This window comes from Glandiceps talaboti, chromosome 4, assembly GCF_964340395.1.
Source record: "Glandiceps talaboti chromosome 4, keGlaTala1.1, whole genome shotgun sequence".
NCBI lineage: Eukaryota > Metazoa > Hemichordata > Enteropneusta > Spengelidae > Glandiceps > Glandiceps talaboti.
Window position 1 is genome coordinate 526,281 of NC_135552.1, and position 16,213 is coordinate 542,493.

Below are 16,213 nucleotides of genomic sequence, written 5' to 3' on the forward strand. Positions count from 1 at the left end.
TATTGCAGATAACAGGAATTCTAAGAATTGAATAAACAGTCAAAAAATGTATGCAAATGTGCCTGGCAACAAGACCACGCCCATAGCAACAGCCAAACACCGTTTGAATGTTTACTCACTTGCCAACCTGATGATGTTGTTATTTGACCAAAACACACTGCATTTGGTTGTTGCCAGGGGCGTGGTCATTGTTGCTAGGCACATTTGCATACATTTTTTGACTGTTTATTCAGTTGTCTTAGAATTCCTGTTATCTGCAGACATACACATACATAGACTTTTCCACCCCTAATATAAAACCTTCCTTATGGAAGGTAAAGACGAATCTCCATTGTTGAAACAGTTTAAATGTTTATTTCATGTAAGAAAATTGGAAGTGTTTATTACACAGTGTGGTCAATGTGAAAAATCGATATGCATGTTCTGAAATAAACCGATACACCAACATGATCGTACAATGTACATGCAAATACGCGAGATTTGTACATGTTCGTCAGTATTATTGATTATCAGTTGTCCGGGAGGGGGGGGGAGCCTTATAGATTCAGTTTCGTCCGTCCGTCTGTCCATGTGTGTGTCAGGAGTCGCATCTTAGACATTCATTGACCGATTTCTTTCAAACTTAGTAAATGGATAGTGAACTATGACTTACATATGAACGTCAATTTGCTTTGAGATATGATGCAATGTACCCGACTTAGGGCCATTTTGGGGTAAAAAAAACATGATTTTTGGGCAAAAAAAGTTAAACTCCAGAACTACAGGCCTGAAATTTGGTGGGAATGTTCTCAGAAGTGTTATTCTGCAGATTTTCTGTAAAACATTTTTGTCCTAACAACAATGACCACACCCATAGCAACAACCGAATTTTGGTCAAAAAAGGTAAACTCTAAAAAACTAATGGGCAGATTGGCCTGAAATTTGGTGGGAGTGTTCTAAGAAGTGTTATTCTGCAGATTTTATCTGACGGGTGTTCATAGAATACAGTGTGTAACATGTAAATATGACTTTTAAGTAACTTTGACATGGTTTTATAGGCAGTAAGTATTAAGCCTACCAAAACACGTGTTTACCCATAGCAATACATGGTATTTCGGTTTTCTCGCGATATAACAAAATGCCCAGGGGTGCGCGAGTGGCACCCGTCAGATATGCTAACAGGACACCTTTCTGAGGTGGAATCTGCAAAAAAATATCATATAACTCACATTGCAAGGTTAACCCCCCAAAACCACCTCTGGCAACTGGACTAAGAACTGATTAGGTTTTGGTAAACACATCATGAATATTAATGAGCAATTTACGTAATTAATGGTTTTAGGTAATTAAGCTATATCTCAAGAGTACACACTTCAATATTATTTGGTACATACATTTGCGATACCTAAGAGCATCTGTCCTGAAAATATTATCGGTGTAGCTTTCAATTTTAATAACATATTGGCATTTTTCGGTAATTAGATGTGATGGCCACACAAAAGAAAGTTGTCGTTTCTGGTCAGGAAACGTTGCCTAAAGTGGTGTGACGACGCAAATTTCTTTAAGTGTTCATGATTAGTTCTACAGTTGTGAATTACGGCCGTAAGTTAAATCATCATGCCGACATTTATGAATGTATGAATTTATCAATTATCACAGATAACAATAGAGTAAAACATGTGAATGTAGTGAGTACAATGTACGCAAGTTGCGGCGGTAAGTTGCCGACGGTGACTTTTTAATGATTGACAAACCCGTTCATCTGTAATACTAGTTTTTTTTTCGTTGGGGGGCAGTAGTCCGGGGGGCAGTTGTCCTTCGGGGGCAATTGTCCGGGGGGCAGTTGTCCTTCGGGGGCAATTGTCCGGGGGGCAGTTGTCCTAGAATCGCGATCAGCATCGAGATGGGAGGGGGCAAGGTCAAAAGGTCGCACTCATACAGAATGAACGTACACATATACGCTGCATATTACACTTATGTTACATGCACTCTCAGACAAATGAAACGTACCGTACTACATAGAAAACTTTTTAATGAACTGTACTTATTTAATACTAAAACTAAACAAAGAGTTGAATATAATAGGAAAACGACATTGTGAATTGAATATGTGTAGAAGAAATAAAAAAATTGTATTTACAAGAAAGACGACGACATGGACAGCTGATAAGAACGCACTGTTGTCATTGTTGCATCTATAAATAGTGTTCACTGACATGTAAATGTAATCAAATTGTATCAATGTGTACAAACGATGTGTCCGCAATTTAGCCACTCAATGAGAAAAAAAATGAAGTTCAGAAAAACGAAGTAAGGGGTTTCTGTTTCATTGCACGGCTGTCTGCTGCTTTTCTGTGTAAACTACGGAGTAAACAACCGGGTAGGTTCTCAGTCAGGCTGCTACCCTAGCCATAACAAACACAGAGAAAACATAGCTACCGCTTCGCTGTGCGATGATACCGGTTCACACGGGACATCGTTTTCTTTATCTTCAGCTTCAGTGTCAATCTTAGCATCGTGTAATATCTCTTCATCATCAAAAGTTTGGTATCCGGTCTGCTTCATTCGTAGTATAAGCCAGTCCGAAATTTCCTGTCTGTCAGTGATGGGAGCGATCTGGTCAATCACACCAGAGTGTTTTCGTTGTCGACGTCATCTGATACTGTTTCACCACTACGATCGGTTCTGTAACTACTTCATAAGGGATGTTCAACTTGAGTTTGTGCCATGCATTACGGAGAGTGTCTGCTGTCAATGCATTCCAGGATTCCGAAGCTGAAAAAGTTTTACACCTTTGAAAATGTTTATTGGAAAAAGGAACGAAACTCCTTTCACTTCTGACCGACAATCATCTTTTCGGTATTACAATCAACAATGCCGCAACAGATATAGAGCTAAATTTCTTGCATAAATCCTTACCGAAGGCATTCAGTTTAAATCTGGTTACTTTTTTCTGAAAGCATGCATGAGGAGATCGTTGACGTCGATCAAAGCAGGTCAGCTTCAACTTCCAGGTGAAATCACCAGCTTTCTACCGAAAATTCTTGATGGAGAATTCGCCAAGATAAATACATACCATCTCTTCTTTGACCAAAATTGAAAATCTTCTCTCTTTTTTTTAATATAAATATTTCGATACTAAGGGCGAGTTTGCTGCCAGAACACGATACAAGTCTTCCTGATCGTTTAAATGACTTTTAGGGAGTGATCAGTTTTTATGGCCTGGGGTGGGCCGGTGACTTTTTGTTGATGTTGTACTTAAAAATAGCGACCCCCCTGCAATTCATTCACAAAACAATCCAACCCCCCAACCCCTCTGACAAATAAAAAACACAATGAAACCCCCCCCCCCCATCTGTTGACAAGAAACAGTCTTTTTGTTCTTGCAAAAGACACACTATTCGCAAAGCATAATACCGCACACTGCACAGTTAATTTTACATGTTACATTTTCAGTAATTTTAAGTGTATCTGGTAAATTGCTATCCGAAATCCATTGCTTCACATGTATAAAGCTCTTTAGATAGGAACCCTATGAAAAGTATGAATGTCTGTTCACGGACATACAAAATATTCATGGTTTAGTAACCAAAAGTTCTAGGATATCTCTTAGATTGAGTAAACTATTAATATTTTTAATTCAGCTAATTATCAAGTACAATATTATAAATGGAGTGAATATACTTGTAAACCCATGTCCGTAACTGTCTCACATAATGATGTTCTTGCATCATATAATGAATTGTTTACATCATATAAAGATATGTTCACATCATATAGTCAATATATTGTTTTCTTTAGACTTAACACAACTGCAGCTTTCCATACATGTACACGTTTGCACTCCTGACTCAACCCCCCCCCCCCCTCCATTCATTGACCACGCTGATAATTTTAAAAGGTTTTGAATAATGAAATGTGATAAATGTCATTGGTTTCAAAATAGAAATTAAAAAATGTCATAAAAATGTTTTCTGTACTACAGCAGTTTCTAAACTAGATTACTAATTCAATTCACTTACTATACTGGCTATGTTGTCCAGTATATTGCTGGCAACATGATAGCCTTGAAAATAAATACACTCTAATACCAAGGAAATGTAACATTATGATCTGCTGACAAAATTTTACTCTCAGTATACAGTCACTCAATGTGGATACTAGATATTCCAGAGGAGATGTAAAATCTAATTTTCCTCATAACTTTGCACCGTGTCAGTACTATAGAAGTTCTGGCTACAGTAAATAGCCCTTTACTAGATCATCATCAAACAAGTCTGTGTTTATAACTTTGTTAATCAGTCATTCACATAATATATATTCTCAGAGAATCCGATTAATATTGTGTTCACCTTGGAATATATTTCTTTCTTGGTAGTTTATGGTGTAAAACAATAGCAAGACAAAGGGGGGTTTCACATGTAGCCTGGTAACATGTATTAAACTTGGTGATGGTCACAGGTATCAGAGAAGAAGTGAAACACAAACACAGAAAAGTTATTTTTGATAAGACATGTAGTTCATACTATAGCTATGCCAAGTAACAGTTCAATAGTTTGTACATGTATGATAAATCAACATACATGTATTAGGAGTGAGATCAGTAGGTAAAAACACTAATTCTTTTAGTAAGGCCTCAGAACCCCTTCCTCACCCCTTCTAACTAAATTGGTAAAATTGTTGCAGACAGCACAATCAATTTCAAATCAGTATGTAGTATCATGTAGTGCTATGAATACAAAGCCAGTATGTAGTGAGGAAAAAATAGCTTTTTTAATGGCACAATAATGTATTTTAGGGCCATGCATAACCAATTTTTTTCCCATTTTTCAATTTGACATTTTTAGAAATGTTTATATTGGGGTACAAAACAGATTTCATAATAAAAGACCTCTCACCCCACCCCTCACTAAAAGAATTTAGTTTTTACCCTACATTGAACTATTGATCTCAACCATAAATCAATTTGGAACTTCTAATGGAGATGATCGTAGTTATCATACATTATATGTACAAAAATGTATAGGAACTAGACTAACTATATACATGGACACTGAATATCCAACATCTAGACACAGGCTGGGTCAGGCACTTTCAGTCACAGTGTTTTGCCACATATTATTTCAAAGTGTCCTAAATTGGTTATGTTCGTACACAATTCCAAATGTTCAGGTCAATGGAGGAACAGATTTTAGAGCCAGTAAATCTTAAGGTATTTCATTTCTTATGTTTTACACAAGCAAGTTTTTGTACCACAAGATGACACAATGCAACTCATGGCGTGCAATAGCGAGAAGTCAATTTTCTAACAAATAACTGTTGCTTAAAGGTGGCCATGGTGCAGTGTTGTGACGCCATACCATATGCATTGGATGTATCAAGAGACAGAGTTTATGTTATATTTGAATGTATATTTATAGCTATTTGTTTATGGTTTATTTTATGCACATACATTTTTTGTTTAATAGCTTGCACAGCGCCCACAAGCGGCAGCATAGCGACTCAATGACTAGTACGCATGCGTGTCCTATACACTAAGCGATGTTTTTTTGGTGGTTTTACCCAAGGATGCATTGCGGTACAATGACTACGCATGCAAGTTCTACATGTATGTACGATGTGCAATCTCCACGCCAAGGGTGCTATCTATGTTATCATTGTGAGGCAGCCGGTCACATTTGAATCTACCCAGCTGTGCGAGCTTAGGGGCTTTGGCCTAGTTATGATATTAAATGTATGGACATTGAAGTACAGGAGCATGGCTCATGAATTGTTTAGTTGAAAATAAGGTGACCCCCCCCCCTTTATTCACCTCGTAAAAATGATGACCCCCCCCCTTCTTTGAGTCCCAAATTGAGGTGCCCCCCCCCCCTCTGATTTACCGGCCCACCCCCGGCCGTAAAAACTGATCGCTCCCTTATGCTCATTTTGACAAGGTGAACTTAGATCCCCCCTTACGCCTTGATAATAACAACGATGACACACCCTTTACTAACCTCGGGTCTGATGTACGCAAGTGTTTTGCGAGTGTAAATGTACGCAAAGCAGCAGGTCCGGACAATATTCCATCTCGAGCCCTTCCTCACTGCACTGAACAGCTGTCGAGTGTATATGCGGATATATTTAAAATCTCACTTTCGCAGTGTGTCGTGCCATCCTGTTTCAAGAAATCTACAATAATTCCCATACCGAAGAAATTCGTTGCTTCGAACACATAGTCTTACACCATATTTCAAGTCTATACTACCAAAGGCTATCGACCCATATCAGTTTGCATAGAAGATGCTGTCTCAGTTGCACTTCATTCGGTATTAACTCATCCAGATACACGTAATTCATATGCTTGAATACTCTTTGTTGATTTCAGCTCTGCGTTTAACACTATTATTCCATGCAAGTTTCATAAAACTTTCTGACCTTGGAATTAGCCGTTCCATGTGTAGGTGGATCTTAAGTTTTCTCTATGATAGGCCGCAGTTTGTTAAAATTAATAGCAATGTATCTTCTACCTTAGTTCTTAATACAGGAGCTCCTCAGGGTTGTGTCCTAAGTCCTTTACTGTACTCCCTTTTCACCTATGACTATACTCCCTTGTATAATGAAACGTACTTGTAAAGTTTGCCAAGGACACCACAGCCATAGGTTTAATTACTGATAATGATGAGTCTAGATAGATGTATAGGAGTGAAATTGCAAATTTGGCAAACTGGTGCAGTGTCAACAATCTTGAAGTGAATATGAACAAAACAAAAGAAGTAATCATCAATTTTAGGGAGGGCAATATGACTCGTGCTCCGATTAACATCAATGATAAAACAGTTGAAATTGTTCTATATGTAAGTTTCTAGGCATTCAACTTTCCAATCGTTTGTCTTGGCAAACTAATACTGTTTACCTGGTAAAGAAGGCACAACAACGTCTATATTTTCTAAGGCGTTTGAAGAAAATTGGCATGAGTTAATCCATTCTAGACAACTTTTATCGCAGTGTTATAGAGAGTATTTTAACATATGCTATCACAGTCAGGTTCAATAATATATCCAAGGACTAATTAAATACACTTGAGCGGGTTGTGCGGACAGCACAAAGAATCATCGGCACAGAATTGCCATCATTACATTCCATTTATAAGTCACGTACTATGCACAAAGCAAAAGCCATTATTCAGGATTCTAGCCACCCAGCACATGATTTCTTTAAACTTTTACCCTTTGGTAGGCGGTAAAGGACCATCAGAAGAAGAATAGAACGTTTTTGGAAGAGTTTTTATCCATCTGCTATCCGTATTTTAAACCGAACATAGACATCTACCGCCTGTTTTATATAACTTGTCTTAATATTGTATTTTAGTATCGTGTGTGTTTTATTGTCTGTTGTGTCATTCTTTTATATTCTTAGTTTTAGTCCCGTTAAGTTTTTTTATGAGCTCGTGTGAAAAATCAATTTCCAATGCTTTGTTAGCATATGGCAAATAAAGTTATTATTATTATTATTAGGTAGAGGACATTTGAACAACTTTTCGACAACTAACTTTTACTGGGACTTCAAAAATCACAGATATAGAGCTAAAATGCATTATGTTCAAATGATACCAATAAGCAATCCATACATTTGTTCTGTATGCATGGGTAAATGTACGTATGTCTGTATACGTATCCCTGTAAATTTGAATAATTTCATTTCAAAAATCAATACACCTGTGTTCCACTACATACATAGTTGATGTCGCAAAGTCATTTCAGATTTCTTATAGTTTGCCACACCTTTTTGTCAATTCAAGGTTGTTGCATTCCAGCAATTATTAAACTTTTTGTTATAAAACCTTAGCATTTGGGTGTTTGAGACACACACAATTCTTGTTCGAAACACACACAATCCTTGTTCGAAACACACACAATCCTGGACATAAGTAAGACCTTAGCATTTGCCGTTTTGTGCAACAATTTACTCTAAAACAGGACACATCAAAATATGCGTCAGTTCCAGGCGACAAAACAAACACTCCAGTCGAAACCACACCAACTTGTGTCTGCATCAACTCTCATTGACGGAACCCTTGATGTCTACTGTTTTAGAGTAAATTGTTGCAGAAAACAACCAAATACTAAGGTCTTATGACCAGAATTGAGGTGTTCGAAACACACTGAATCCTGGTCATAAGAGTTTAGAATTTGGGCATTTTCTGCAACAATTTACTCTAAAACAGCACATATCAAAGGGCCGTCAACACGGATTGACAGTTCGGGTAGTCTACAGGACGGGGGTTTTCGGTGACCAACACCCTGTACAATTCTGACTCTCCGACGCGTCGCGACGCCCCAGCAGTGGCAGTCGCTCGATCATGGATTGGTGGGTACCCCGGCTTGTTAGCGAAATTTCATATGTACCCCCCTTTTCCAGTTAATATTTCAATGAAAAAGAACCATCGTACCCATGTTCTCGGAGGGTGATCTGAAAAAGTACCCCCTTTTTACGATTCCATGGACCTACATGGCCGACGAGATGCGAAACATCCATCGGACCGCGACCAAGAAAACAGGTCGTAAATTGTGATATTGCGATTCTGAAGAGTCACTTTCACGGTAGTCATGCTCGCAGACGGTGTACGCGTTTCGCTCAAGGGACGACTTACTCCGTATGCAAGCAGGGCTACTATCACGGCAGAGTACCATCTAATTTGGATGAAGAATCATTGAAGTTTGAGCGTATCATACACCACTTTTTAAAATTTTATGTAGACACTGGACGTACGTACTCTACGAAAAGACACAGCGAGAGAGGGGTGAAAAAGGAGACACGAGAAACATCAGTGGAAAGCGGGATGGTCACCGAAAACACTGGACATCGCGTAGTCACCTCCGACTAACGCATCTTTTGATGTGTTCTGTGTTAGAGTAAATTGTAGCATAAAACGTCAAATGCTAAGGTCTTATGACCAGGATTCAGTGTGTCTCAAACAAGGATTGTGTGTGTCTCAAACAAGAATTGTGTGTGTCTCAAACACCCAAATGCTAAGGTTATATGACAAAAAGTGTATGTGTATTAACAAAAAACTCAATATTACCCTTACAATTGCATTCAGTTTAAAGCTGGGTTGCTCATGTTTTGAGTTGCTTAGAAACGTGTCCTCCCCACTTGTGGTGTTAATGTTAGCTACAAGTCGCTTTACAGATGTAATCTTGCAGGGGGTCATTTCAGTGGCCATGGAAAGTATGAGTGCATGCACAGATTTCGAGTTAGCATCTTATCTTTCCTTGAGAAAAGTATAAAGGCCAGACTCTTAAAATTGTGGCCAGACTTTTCAAAACACTGAAGGTGTGTTTGCCTATAAATGACAGCTTGATTTTAGAGGGATGAAATAACTCTTTTGGGAAAAGAGTATAACATGTATTTTAATTGATGAAAATGAAGTATATCTATGTGTTATTATGGGGAGAATGTTTTTATATTCTTGCTCTATTTTTGTACACTTACTTTTGGCGATCGTTTTAGTCATGTACGTCCAAAGTACTTACTTTTGTCCACCCCTATGTAGACAATAGATGAACCATTGTGCAACTGTGCGCATAACTTTGCGCAGTGGATTTGTCAAGCGTCTACTATGAGAATGAGATCACAATGATACTCTAACCCCCCCCCCCCCCACTTGATCTCAATTCCTTTATCTAATGCATTTTTCATTACAAAATTCAAACACGTGGTCTAAGAGGTATATGAATCAACTTATGCATATATTGTTTCCATCTGAGAAAATCTCTATATTTTCCACTGATATCGTGTCATATTTTTTGATACAATATATAGTTATCTAAAAATATAGTCTCTAGCAGTCGGTTGTTTCTTGGACTTCCACGAAATTAGAAGACCCGTTTTAGTTAAACTAAAACAGTATCTTCTGGTACGTTTATCATCTGTAAATGATGCCCAATTTGCATCACTATAACCGATTAAAGTAAGACCATCATCACACTTCTTGAAACATTATTGGTAATCAGGAGTACCCTTTAAATATATCATCAATGTGTTGAATCTGTCAATTTTTTGTCTTTGCAACAGTTTTTGGCAAATATATATCCTTTAATGGTGAATATGACTGTATTTGCAAATCTGACATTGTCTGAATACTGGAAGGTTGCTATGCAAGATGAAATGAATTCTCTGAAAGAGAACGATACGTTTACTTTATCTACCTTACCAGAGGGTACACAAGGCAGTGTGTGTGTGGGAGGGGGGGGGGCGTTGGGCATATACTTTTAAAGAAAGTTCTGTTAGTCCCCAAACTTAATAAGCTCTAGGTATGTAGCAAAAGGGTATAGTCAGATGAACGGTATAGATTATAATGAAACTTTCGCTCCAACTGCAAGAATGACTTCATTACGTACGTATTCTCATGCAGATAGGTGCACAGTATGATTTGATTTTTACATCAAATGGATGTTAAAACAGCATATCTCAATGCTCCAATAGATTGTGAAATATACATGGAGCAACCTGAAGGTTTTGAAATGATGGTATAAATAAACTGGTGTGCAAATTGAACAAATCTTTGTACGGATTGAAACAATCAGGGAGAAATTGGAATAGAGTGTTGCACAGTTACTTAGGGACCGGACAGTTTCTTTGACTGGGGGTGGCAGTAGGGGGTATCATGTTGTTTTGAAAACTGTGGTCATTGAGTCAATGTGTTTTGGATTGTGATGGAATGAAAACAAAAACCCTTTCTACAATGGCATATAGTCTTGTCTGAAATGTGGTACATGTCAATATTTGTTCTTGTCCCTGTTCCTTACATCAATTCTTTAATATTACTTCACGTAAGAGTTCAAACATAACTATACATACATGTATTGCACTAGTTACAGAAAATGTCATGTAACTACTTGGCTGTTTCCCAATCACTTTTATTGCACTTTGGGGCAAACGTGAACTTGAACGTTTCGTAAAGGTAATGTTCATAGTTTATAAAAGAAGTTAATCTAAATTGTTCCCTACTCGTCACTATGAACTTGTCAGAAGGGATTAATACACTTTCTATTTGGACACTACATGTTATTGACACTACAAATCACATCTCATCAAATTCCAGTTTCTATTATGCACTAGGTATGACCACCCTGTTCTCTAATATACCAGTGACTTTACTATACATGCAATATTTATGCCCCTATACCAATGTTACAGGTCCATTTTTATGCCACATGGAGAAAATCATTTAAAACTTATATTACGTTAGCTTTTCAAAGCTTGGAAATATTACCTCAAAGGCTATGAATAACCTAAACATTGCCTTAATAATAGAAACAAAAAACTCCAGATCTGCCAGGGGAAAACCCCAAAGACTCCCTCACCCTTAAGGAGGTTACTCATGCATTCAACCTTAAATATTTTCACCCTATGATAATTTGAGCTGATATTGTCTTTTAAAGATGTGAAATGTTGGCCAAGATAGTCTAAAGTTGCCTTGAAACTCCAAATCTCCCCTACCAATGATACTACCATTAGATGTGTTGACCTTTACTATAATGATGCCATTTAATTTTTTTGAACATATTCCAACCCTATGTTAAGCTATAAAGAATAGTTTCCGATACTTGATGGTGCTGTCTTTTAAATATTGCAGGTTATTGCTTGAAAGGGTTTGAATAGCCTAAAATTGGCTTTAAGAGTAAAAAACCTCCAGGGCTTCTAGGGGTAGACCCCTAGGAGCCCGCCCCCCCCCCCCCATGAGATGTACACATCCCAGTCTGTAGCTTGTCCCCTATCTCTTACTGTAAAGATGCTATCAAACTTTATTTCAAAAGTATTTCAACCCGCTTTTTACATGTTGGTACTGTCTTGTAAAGCTTGGAAATCATTGTCTGAAAGTGTCTGAATAGTCTCAAAATCGACTTTTAAAGGCATGACTTCCTGGTGCCTTGCACCCTATTTTGCATATGACTGACCGACTGACTGTATGTTTTGGAGGTGGAGAACTTGTGGTGACTCACTGGCAAGTAATCACCAAAATATAAACATTCCCTATATGGGTTGTTCACATGCAAATGTCGCATATTTGAGTAATCCTGAGTGACACACAATCTAAACAGTTGTTTGCAGGATCTAGGAGAATTTGTCTCATTTTGAAAGGTTTTTACATTCTATGATACAAACTGATTGATTTTCAACTAATTAGAGTATCAAGTTACCATCCTACGACATGCACAAACAATGTGTACATGATTCATGACCTGTGAGTTTCTTGGAGTACAGAAAAAATGCTGAAAACAAGACCCAGAAACTAGTGCTCTGTACAGCAGTTTGAATTTCCCACATTTGCGTAGATTAGCCATAATTCTTTTTATATAGGGCAGTTCTGTGTTTAAGAGTAAAAATCCTACAGAGCTTCTAGGGGGAGACCCCTAGGACTCCCCATGAGGGTGTACATAGTCCCTTCTCAAGCTTTCCCCCCTACCTTTCACTGTCAAGACGCTATTAAACTCCTTTTGGAATATATTTACCCTGTGTAGTTAATAATTATATGATAGTGCTATCCTGGGATCTTATAAAGTATTTGCAGGACGGTCAAGCAGTCCACACTGAGTCACGATCAAAAAATACAGGTCATGTGAATATGATATATGGGGGGGGGGTCATCATGTTTTAGAATTAAGTGATGGGGGGGGGTCAGCCTGTTTTTGGTTCTACAGATGATGGGGGCGGGGTCCCCCCCCCCAGGCTTGAGGAAACAGGCCTGTCCCTTCGTACAAATGGGGTTATTTTTCATTATATATTAAATAGAACTCAAAACGACCAGATAATAGCAGAAAGGAGGTATTTGGCTGATTAACGATTTTAAGAACCTAAATTTGTCAGACTGACGATAGAGAAGGACGTTAGAATGTTACGCTTTGCAACAATTCAAACCAGATTTAAAGTGAATGCCTTCCGTAGGGGCAAAGTTTTGAGATTGTCGTTCCTACAGACAATTGTTGGAATATATGCAATAAGTTATTTTTTCTCATTGATTGCTAATTGCCCATTGCTGTTAGTGATCTCCTGGCCAACCACAACATGTAATGTGAAGCTTTATAGAACGTTGTTGCATAGCAGTCACCGTAGAAAGAGTTTTTTGTTGTTGTTTTTTTAAGAGAATTGTTTCTGGTCAGCGCCCATCACTTAAATACCCCCCATCCCGCGTTAATTTTTTTTCCATGTTTTTCCAGCCACTTCAGTATGCAGATGAAAGGGAAAACACAAAAGTAACTCTCCCTACATTCCCACGAGCAGTGAAGACAACTGCAAAACTAATCATGAACTAGCCTATGACATCTTCCCCACATACACACTTGCTGTAAAGTACTAAATAAAAAGAGCAGTAACTGCAATGATAAGTAGATTGATTAACATTTGTTGAATGTAAAAAAAATCGCATCGTCGCACCACTTTAGACAACATTTCCTGACCAGAAACTATATTTTCCTTTTTTCATGGCCTATCAAAATATACCAATAACTTATTAAAACTAACAGCTACATCAATAATATTTTCAGGACATGTGCGCTTTGGTATCGCAAATATATGCATCAAATTATATTGAATTTGAAACGTATTCTTGAGATATAGCCTAATTACCGAAAACAATTAATTACGTAAATTGCTCATTAATATTCATGGATGTTTACCAAAAACCTAACCAGTTCTTGCCATTACCCTACGGAACGTGTCTACAAAATTTCGTTTGAATTGCGCCAGTCGTTTTTTACAAAAGGGTGATGCAGACACACACACACAGACACACACAGACAGACAGACACACACACACACACACACACACAGACACAGACACAGACACAGACATTTCAGACAACTGAGGGATTAAGAGACATCTTATTGACAGCAAAATATCGCAAAGACCAAACACAGCCAGATATATGAGAATATGACTTATATGTGCCTAAAAAGCTCCAATTGATCAAATTTATAAAAAGTGAAAATATTTGTGCCGATACTAATTGAAATTACATAAATCGATCAGATTTGTTGATAAAGGATGTGTCAAAGTATTCCAAGAATCCATGCACCGTGGATGGAGGGTATATGGCTTATCAGACTGGCGAAAAACTGTTTTTAAACTGGTCGGTGTTCCAATGTCTAAAAAGAGTCAGATTTGCAAATAAAATACTTGCAATGCTTAAATCCAATTGAAAGCGTTGTCATGACTGAACATATTAGTATTTTAAAAGATAGCATGTCTGGAAAACAATTGTCCTCAAGGCATCCCTTTGTTTCAAATTCACGGACGTAAGCGTCATTCACGTAATTTACATATTGCCATGTTTAGACAATAGACATTCGAAGTCTTTCTGTAAAGTAAATTTAGGGCAGTCAAATGTTGGCTTTGGCCTTGGACGGAGGCCACAGGCCGAACTCAGGGCTTTGATAAACAAGTCATTGAGAATGACATACTGCCCACTATGATTGGGTAAATTACAATTCGATTTCTTGATATCACTATGATCACGCAACAACACTTTGTGAACCGAAATCAAACAGACTTAGATATGTTGTGTCTGCTTGTTGGACAAGGGGTCAGGTTTTTTCCTTTGCGAATTTGCGTCGTTATTCCCGACTCCATTCGTGTTGTTGCTTCCACTTTGTCGGGGAATGTTTGTTCTGCCTCGACTGGTGAGTCGACTAACATTTCCGATACGTTACGAGTATTCGGCTGCTGGGTATACTTTACCGTTCGACTATTTCTTTTGTTCTTACCGTCCGCCATGTTGACAGTGAAGGTTCAAAATTGAGTCGGGCGACAGTGAGGGGTGTAATATTCAGCTAGCTTGTGTATCTGACCGGGTCTACCATATCCAAAATACGTTGAAAGTCTTCCAGGTGTTGTTATGCTCTACAGAGACAGGTGTGTAAAGCATATATCGGTGCGAGAAGTGTTGAAATCAATTATTTACCCTGCTGCGGCGGGACGTACGTGATGGGGGGGGGGGGGGGGCTGTTCAAGCACGTCTGAGTTATGGCTTTGGACATGAAAACTGCGCCAACAAAATGGCTGCCAGGCAGCCATTTCGGATTGTATCACGACGAAAATGGATATGCACATGTATGTCATAGAACACTGTCCTAATACCAACTTTGAATGAGATCTGTACAAGCATGTCTGAGTTATGGCTTTGGACAGGGAAAATTTGCAAACAAAATGGCTGCTAGGCGGCCATATTGGATCGTATCATGAAACAAATTGACATGCATATGTATGCCATAGTATGTTGCCCCTGTAAGTTTGACAAAAATCGGTCCAGGCATCTCCAAGAAATTTTAAACGGCTCTGGACGCATGCACGCACGGATGGACGGAACCCAATCCATAAGTTTCCGTCCCGGACTAATAAAGTCTATGTTCCAGTTCACACCACATATATATACCGTCTCGTATGCAGTTTATCATTTTACTACAAGTCTTGCTGATCTTAAAGATTTGATATGGAGGAGAATCCAAACCCCTGTTAAAGGTTATTGGTGGTAGTTTACCTCTCGGCAACCAAGCGAGTGTTTTCCCCAGACATCTAGCAGATCGAAGAGTTTCCCCGAAGACAAGCAAGTTCCCCGTAAAAAAGGCTAATTTCCCCCAAAGAAGACCTACCAGACGAAGGAACGAGGCTATATCTGACTCCGAAGAAATATCGACCTAATTTAGAAAACTGATAATGATGAATCCCTAGGAACTGTAATGGTAGAGTAATTTTCCAGAATCGAAGGACTTGTATATGGACCAATATGGACGTTAAAAAGAGGTAAGTGAATATTTACCAGTAGTCTGATGCGGAAAAAGAAGTATTGCGAAATTCTATCTGTACGGACAAAGAACATTTGCGAATGTGTTATGCTGCGATACTCAGATGTAATGATTACCAATTCAAGACAACGCGTCATCCAGGAAATCAAATATGAACTCAGACAATAAAATCTGTTGTCAAGAGATTTAAGCTTGTTTGAAGACGTATAACCATGAGAATGAAGAACTAATCGAACTCTTTCGGAGAGTCTACTTGACATTTTGAACATTTACTTTGGACTTCTATAGACTTTCCTAAATATCTTAACCGAGTTACGTGTTTCTTTGGAAAAGATGTCTGTTTAGTAATTTGTTTTCGGTATACGTAGTTATTGAAAGAGAATGTCATCTACCGAAAGTCAACTTCCAAAGTGTGTAGAAACTAAAACTAGGTTGACTTCATTATTAT